Source organism: Bidens hawaiensis, unplaced genomic scaffold (assembly GCF_021521415.1).
Source record: "Bidens hawaiensis isolate Kalapana, Puna unplaced genomic scaffold, B.hawaiensis_p1.1 tig00021345_1, whole genome shotgun sequence".
In the NCBI taxonomy this organism is placed as follows: Eukaryota; Viridiplantae; Streptophyta; class Magnoliopsida; order Asterales; family Asteraceae; genus Bidens; species Bidens hawaiensis.
This window is the reverse complement of record NW_027493305.1, coordinates 9,403-17,804: the sequence shown is the minus strand read 5'-3', so window position 1 is coordinate 17,804 and position 8,402 is coordinate 9,403.

Here is an 8,402-nt window from a genome sequence, read left to right as displayed (position 1 = left end):
GATCAGTAATTGTAGCAAGTTGTTCTGACAAGTTCTCACATTTAGTACAGAAAGATTTAGAACTTACCTCGGAGCGATTATCCTTGTCATCTGCCATGAAAGCTGTTTCTTCTTCAGTAGCTTTCTCATTTCTATCAACCTTCTTACATTCTCCAACCTTCTGACCTTCTTCAACCTCAGCCTCAGCCATGTTTGCTTGCTCACCAGATTCATTTGAATGCAGGTTCCAGTTGTACTCACCTGCTTCTCTGGTCAACATGGCGTTAATCTCTCTTTTAATTCCAGAGTGTTGAGTAGGCCGACCTTGTCCTCGTTCAACCCTCTCATTTCTGCATTCCTTGGCAAAGTGCCCGTACTGTTGACAATTATAGCACCTTACCTTGGATTTGTCGAATCCAGGCCTACCACCAACAAACTTTCTCCCAGTTTTCTTCATAAAACGTTTAATTCGCCTCACAATCATTGCCATTTGCCATTGCAAATCCATCTCCTCCAGATCATCAGCATCGATCTGGTCATAATCCTCATCCAGAACAGCAGGGTCCATAATCTTCCCTTGGATGTAGTTTTCATAGGAAGCAATAAATGATGCATAGACTGCAAACTGCTCTTCAGCAGATTTGACACTCATAGGCATCTTGGAATAATTATTGCTTGAGGAATTTTCAGAGAAACCACTCGTGGATGCTTGAGGCTTTGAAGTACTTGATCCTCCAGCAACAAAGCAAACATCACCGTTCATGTTTACTGACACATTTCCTGACTCTCCTTTGGAGTAGTAAGCAGCAGATTCAGACTTCGAACTTGAGCCTGAGTTAACTTTGGCACCATACATACCAGGGTCTTGAACCTGATCCGTTGGTGTCTCTTTTCGAACCATATTAAGCTCATAAGTTCTGAGCTTGTTTACTGCCGTTTCCAAATCATAATTAGGAAAGTCTCTGTCTTCCCTCATAAGAACGGTGTACATTTCCCACTTCGGTGGGAGAGCATCGAGAAGCTTTTCAACGATCTCTTCTTCTCGGTAAGCAATCGAATAATTGTTCAGCTCTGTCATTAGATGATAGTATCGGGTGATAATATCATCGAGCGATTCGTTCTTCAAATGCTTGAAGACAGAGAACTGGGTCTTTAACAGCTTAATCTTCGAGGCACGAATACCCGCGTTCCCTTCGAATCTATTCTCTAGAGCATCCCAAAGCTCTCGTGCAGAAGTGTACTTCCTGAATGTATGGAGAATCTCTTGAGGAAGAGCCATAGTAATCGCAGCATGGGCCTTGCTCTCGGCCTCATACATTTTTTTCTCTTGTTCCTCCATCTGGCTGTACTTCTTTACCACATCCCGACCTTCGTGTTCCATTGACGGTGGAATATATCCATCCTGGATGCACACCCACATCTTTGCATCCTGGTATTTAATATACTGAATGAACCTATCCTTCCACGCCACAAAATCGGTTACTTTCAGCAATCTTGGGGCCTTAGTAGCAGATCCCGCTTCGACTTCCATTTTGACTAAGTCTGAGATGTTGATTGATGACATCCTTCTTGAAGACTATTTTTTTTTTTTTTTTTTTTTTTTTTTTTTTTTAAATTTCCGGGAAATTTTGTCGAAAAAAAAATTTATTTTTGCCAAACTTTTTCTGAGGACTTCCCGACTGATAAAAATGGCTTGGGCAAATTTTCGTGTAAGCGGGCGTTCCAGACTCTTTTTTTTTTTTTTTTTTTTTTTTTTTTTTTTTTTTTTTTTTTTTTTTTTTTAACTTCGCCGAGAAGTCAACTTCGCCCAAAGTCAACTTCGCCTGTTCGTAACTTCGCTAAGGCGAACTTATGAGGTAAGCGAAGTTGTGGTTAACTTCGCTAATCCTTATATCTTCGCCGAAACCCTAATCTCCAGTGACGGCAACTTCGCCTGAATTCAGCAACTTCGCCCGATGAACGGTAACTTCGCCCGATGAACACGAAGAACAGTTCAGATCTGAAACTCGGATTTTAACGAGAATTTTGAAGGTTTAAAGGCTTAAACACACTGGTAGGTAGCTTGAATGATTAAACACACCAAAAACTCGTCCCGGTAACACCCGAAATGAGACGAAATCTACACCCGCGTGAAATCCCGAACCTCACAATCGAGCCGATGGCTCTGATACCAATTGTAGGTTCCTGAACGCGGATCGTACACGGGAAATCTCTAACAACGCAGGTGCGGAATCCCTGCGTATATAGGTACGAGTGTAGATATTGTAGAGATTGAATACACGAACAATGAACACGAGCTATAAGGTAAACACGTTATATTGAATAACCAAACACGTGACAGTAGGTCACTGTTACAGAGAACAAAACGAAACAAAACGTAAAACCAAAACCCTAACTCACGTTCTCTGCTGAAACGTTCTATTTAAACACGACAACTTCGCCACTGGCGAAGTTGTCAGTAACCTCGCTAGATCAGCAAGTTCGCCATAGCGAACTTGCTGATAACTTCGCTAGTTTACAAAACAAACCATAAACAAACCATTAACTATATTACAGACTCGATAACAAATACTAGACTATGAACTACTGACAAACATGTACCAACAGTTTGGTCCTCACTTCTACCAGTAGATTATGAGGATAGCCATTAACCAGATGACAGAAAATGACTGGGGCGGTTTATGATGTGTTTTCATTCTATCGCTGAAAAATAGTCGCTCATACTTAGTTAAAAGGACGCATATTCGTATGTGGTTGGTCCAGCTGATCCATTGGATCTTCAGGATAGCCGTTTACCTGATGACTTTGACTTGATCGGGGCAATAGAATTTAAATTTTTTTTTTTGGGAGATGATATAATTTTTCAAGTCTATAACTTCGTAAGAAGTTTCTATACAATGTTTCTAAGAAAATTGATCCAACCTTGGAAAGTGATACTCAAACTATTTCTGTGTGCTTCACTAGTGAAGTTATTAGGCCTAAAAGACTCTAGAACAGTCATTGTATGTTATGGTAGCTTTTTATGGTGCGTAAAAGTTGAAGTGATACTAACTAAATCTTCTCGATTTAAAGGGACAACTCATTAAGAGTTGTGTATGCCTCCATATATATCTTTCCGAATGATAGGCAGAAAAGTGATTACCCAATCATACACGAGCCCGTGAGTGTTCTGATTCCCGAGAAGATAGTGTGTCAAGTACCTGCAGTGATCCAGATTCGGGACTTGCAGTTGTCTACTGTTTGAAGCTTTGTAAATCTTTATTATTAAAAAAAATAAAAAAAAAATAATAATAAATAAATTAAATTAAGATGTTAAGCCTTCTGAAGCCTATTATGTTGTACTTATCAATCAAGAGGCAAGAAAAAGAACGGGATGAAGACTCTAAAAGATCATGATGTATTTACAGTTTAATCAGACACTACGGGTCGAGGTCAACTCGGGGTGACTTGGGGAAAGCCAAATATGCTTTGAGAATAGATAGGAGACATCACTTCTCTGATGTGTTGTCCGTCTAAATTCTGAGCTTAATTGAACCTATTCTGTATCACAGAAGCGATGAAAACCATACTAAGTTGTTTACCTGCTTACAACCTGTTTCTTTAGGTCATAATACAGCTGAACATGGATCTATGTGACAGTCATTTAATTAGTATGATTCCTGTTCGGATCTTTTCTAAAACATATTGGTCCCTGTCAAGACTGAAATTTGATCCCATATACTTTATTTCAAAATTTACTCTACGTATCTCATTTTACGATTCAAAGCTTGGTTACTAGGTTCTTTGATTTTAACATTTAAATCTTTAAAGGAAGTTTTAAAAAGACAATTGCATAATGTTCAATTCATAAGGGTCTGTAGTGAAAATTTTAATTTTAAGCGAAGTTGATAAGCGAAGTTATGGATAAGCGAAGTTAACCATAACTTCGCCTGAGCTGCTTCAACCATATATAAAGGTCAAAACAGTCAAACTTTTCATATTCTCACACTTCAAGCGAACTTATCATATAAAACCCTCGGCGAAGTTGTCCTTTGAATCAAACCTTGTTATTAATCTCAATTTCAATTCGCATTAAAGGTGTGTAGGGTCGGTATGTGTTATAATTCATGTCCATGATGTTTATCAGATGTCGTTTCGGTCCGAAACGTGACCTCGCTCATGCTAACCCTTATACACCCGCTTTTCCGACTCGTTTTTACGTGGTCGGAACCAACTTGATCGTCTAGAACTCCATAATAACATGTCTTTTTGAGTCCACATTCATCAAATTCACAAAATTCACACCAGTATGGCCTTCTGAACTGTTGCCGTTTCAGTTCAGGCGAAGTTATAGTTTAGGCGAAGTTGTTCACAACTTCGCCTTAGGCTTAACTTCGCCTGCTCCTTTAATTTTTAATTAAACAGGGGCAAAGTTGTTCAAGGGGCGAAGTTATGATTAGGCGAAGTTATCCTTAACTTCGCCTTAGGCTTAACTTCGCCTGGTGCTTTAAATATTATTTAAAAGTTAATCTGTTGTCAGGCGAAGTTATTGTATAGGCGAAGTTGTGCTCAACTTCGCCCTATGTCTAACTTCGCTTGCACACTAATGTTTATCTTAACTTCGCTCATGGTAATAAGCGAAGTTACGATATGCCTTGACGATTCTCTAACTTAGATCGTTTGTGGTGCAGATATGGCAGCTGTAGCAGGAGCCGGTGGTGCTGGTGGTGACGAAGGTGGTGATAATAACCGCCAATTCTTTCCGGGGCACAATATGTACATAACACTGGACCCGGATGCTAGCGGTGTTGATGATTATCGCGAGATCATCACTTTTCTGATTCGCTCGCGTATCTTCCATGCGATTACTACAACTCTGCCCATTTCTCTGCCAAACATAGAAGACTTCTGGCAGACGGTTGAATACGATTGTAGAGTCGAGCCCCCAGTAATGCGCGCCACCGTTAACAATCAGGTGGTGCAGTTCTCATCGGAACAGATAAGGGTCGCTTTGCAGTTTGGGAACGAAACGAGAGATGACCCTACGGACTTTGTCGCTCCATTCAGAGATGGTGCATTTTTAAGAATGGGCTATTCTGGTCCATTAGGTGACACTCAGAGGCGCAAGGGTTTTTTGTTGGATCAATGGCGCTTTCTCATGCACATGATGATCGTGTGCATGTCGGGTAGAAAGGCTGGTACGGACGGGATGGGTGCGACGATGCAGTCGGCAATGACAGCACTGACATACAACAAGCGTTACAGCTTCAGTCAGATGGTGTTTTATGAGATAGACCGTCAGAGACGAGCGGTGGCTCGTGAAAGATTCTTGATGTATCCAAGATTTTTACAAATGATCTTGAATCATGTAGCTCCTACGCTACCTCAGCGCCGTCCGATTCGTTATGTGGAGAGTGTCAGCAAGAGAATTTTTGCACAGTGCAGAGCGTCGAGTGCTAGAAGTAAACCAGAGCTTCTTCCACGACATACTCCGCTATTTGGGTATTTGATAAACCCGGCGTATGTTGCTCCTCGGGGAGACGAGTTTCGGGATCCGGCACCGCAACAGGCTGTTGTCACTCAACCACCACTTGTGGTACAGCAAGCATTGCCTGCTGCTCCTGTTGTGGCGCCGGAGGATCAAGTAGACCTTGATGCTGCTTTTGGTGGCCAAGGATTTTTCGATATGGAACGTGTTGACCCTGAGGCAGAGGTTCAGATCTCAGTTGCAGAGGTATCTGGTGTTGAAGTGTCTTTGGTAGCTACGTCGGTAGCTGATTCTGAAAGAACCGATTCTGACTCCTCAGCTGATGATGTTGCTGAAGCAAGACAAATTCTGGTTGCCCAAGAAAGAAATCACGGAAAGAGAAAGAAAGATACTGATGACAGTGAATCTGATTTTGAGGAGGAGTTGGGTCGTTTGATTCGTCGATCTAAGAGGTCAAGAACGAGTGAAGGATCGGGAGCTGGTGAAAGCTCGAGGGTGGTTCGTTTCTCTCCACCTGCTCTACTTGGTATGACTATGGTCCCTGCATCGTTGCCTGTGACAGGACCGATCACCTCAGGTGCCCCCGTTTTGACAACATCATTTTCTTTTGGCATTCCACCTACCACATTTCAGCTTTCGACTCCAGAAATTGTTTCCTTGCCACCTCGTACACTTACTCCATCGGAGGTGGTTGCTAGATTCGTTGAGTCGACGCTAGTTGCCACCGTTGGGTTATCTGTTACAATACCACCTGCGGTTACGTTTCAACCTGTTTCTGATGTCCCGGCTACTTTGGGGATCCCTTCACCGTATGCTCAAGACACCTCTCATATGAGTTTTAATTTTGATGCAACCTTATCTGACTCGGACAGAATAGCAGCTCTTGAAAGGGTCGTGGCGGAACAGTCGAGAATAAATCTGATCCAGACTCACGCTATTCAGCGCCTTGTTGCAGAGAATCAGATTCAGTCGTCCCTCCTGATTGAGCACGGTAAACTTTTTGATGCCTTGAAACAGTTATTGGCATCTCAGGGGGAGACGAGCTGCAAAGGCGACGAGTTGAGGACGAAGAAGAGAAATGATCGAGACGATGATCCCAATGCATCGAAAGGTGCAGGTGGTGAGTTGCCAAGAACTGAACAAGCTCTTGGGACTTCCACATCTCAAGGGGAGTCTACTGGTGCAACTGGTGAATCGGGGGGTGATGACATGGTGGTAGTGGATGATGAGGAGATGGTGGATGTTGATATTGAAAGTGACGACGATGTGTTACCGATTGAAGAGATTGAGAAGATAGGGGCTGAGATTGTGATTGACAGTGAGATTGAAGAGGGAGAGATTGTGGAAGAAAACGTTGAGCATGAAATTCCCGAAGTTGATAAGTTAGATATGGGCCAAGATATGGGAAGCGATGAGACTGAATGGGAAGAGCAGCCGAGATGGAAAGAAGGCTACGCTCAATGGTTTGTAAAGACAAAGAAACCGGCGGTTCCTACTATGTTCAAGAAGAGTTACAACATCAAAGGATATGCTGAATCGAAGAAGGGGATTATATGCTGGTTATACGATGAGCAATTGAGGCTGTTTGTGATTAAACGTTTTGACGGAGTTCAATACTTCAAGAGATTGTTGAGATCGTTGAATACCTTGCCGGAGTGTGAGGTGAAGGACTTAGCCAAGTTGGGATTGATAAACAAGAGTGATGATAATATGGCTAGGATTATTGGGAAGATCGTTTGGAAAGAAAGTATAAAAGATAAAAGGTTCGAGTTATTAAAGCCGCAGAAAGGAAAGCTCGTTGAAGATAAAGACAGAGGTATGAGAGCTGATGGAAAACCTTGGATGATAATGAAGTATAAGTCGATCCGGTGTTTAAAAGAAGTGCCGATGAAACAAATGCCCAAGGATGTCTTAAATAATCTGAAATGGTGGTATGTTGATAGTGAAACAGCTGAAGCGGTGATGGAGGATGAAGATGAACAAGAGTTGCTGAGAGTGTATGATCCAATGCACTTGGTGAATTTGTCTCAAGCTGACTTGCAGGTGCTGAACGAGAAAAAGATATTCTATATTCCTGCATGGAAAGAAGAAACAAAGAAATATCAGAGAGTAGTTTCCGTTTGTGTCAGAGGAGTTCATGCTTGAAGACGGATGACTCGAGTTTTGGGATTACAAGACACGTGATTGAAGTTAGAGATATGAAGCTACTGCCAAGGAGGAGTCTGTTGGTACATGATGTCAGTAGTTCAGTATCTAGTGTCTGTAATCGTGTTAGTTGGATTTGTTTATGTGTTTTAGATAACTTGTCTCACAAGTTCGCCTGTTATAAGCGAACTTGTGGAACAAGCGAAGTTATCAACAACTTCGCCTAGCCTGTTAGGCGAAGTTGTCGATAACTATATATGTTTGATGTACGGTTATTTTGGAACGGTGGTTCAGTGCGTGTAATTGTGATTTGGCTATCACGTGTTAAAGGAGTTGCAATACAACGTGTCTATTGAGTATTGTAACGTGTCTTTGTACTTGGGTTTAACGTATATTGCGTCTACCACTCGTATCGTCTTACGTAGGGATTCCGCACCTACGTAATACGAGATATTTCAGTGTAGATCCGGCTGGGAACCTACAATACCAGGAATAAGATCAATCCTAAACTTTACTTCACGGTCAGGTGAAATTCCAGGAAGTTCATTAGGAAAGACGTCAGAAAAGTTAGAAACGATAGGAACGTCTTGAATTTGTTTTGGCTTAGACTCTTTAGTGACGTAGGCCATGAATGCGAGGCATCCTTGATTCAAACACTTGTTAGCCCTAATTATAGAAATTATGCTAACTTGGCCAATGTCTTTGTCCCCTTTAATTCGAATTGGTCGTTTATCGGGGGCTTGAAGTTCTATGGTTTTGCTATTGCAGATGATACGGGCATGGTTATTGGATAACCAATCCATACCAAGTA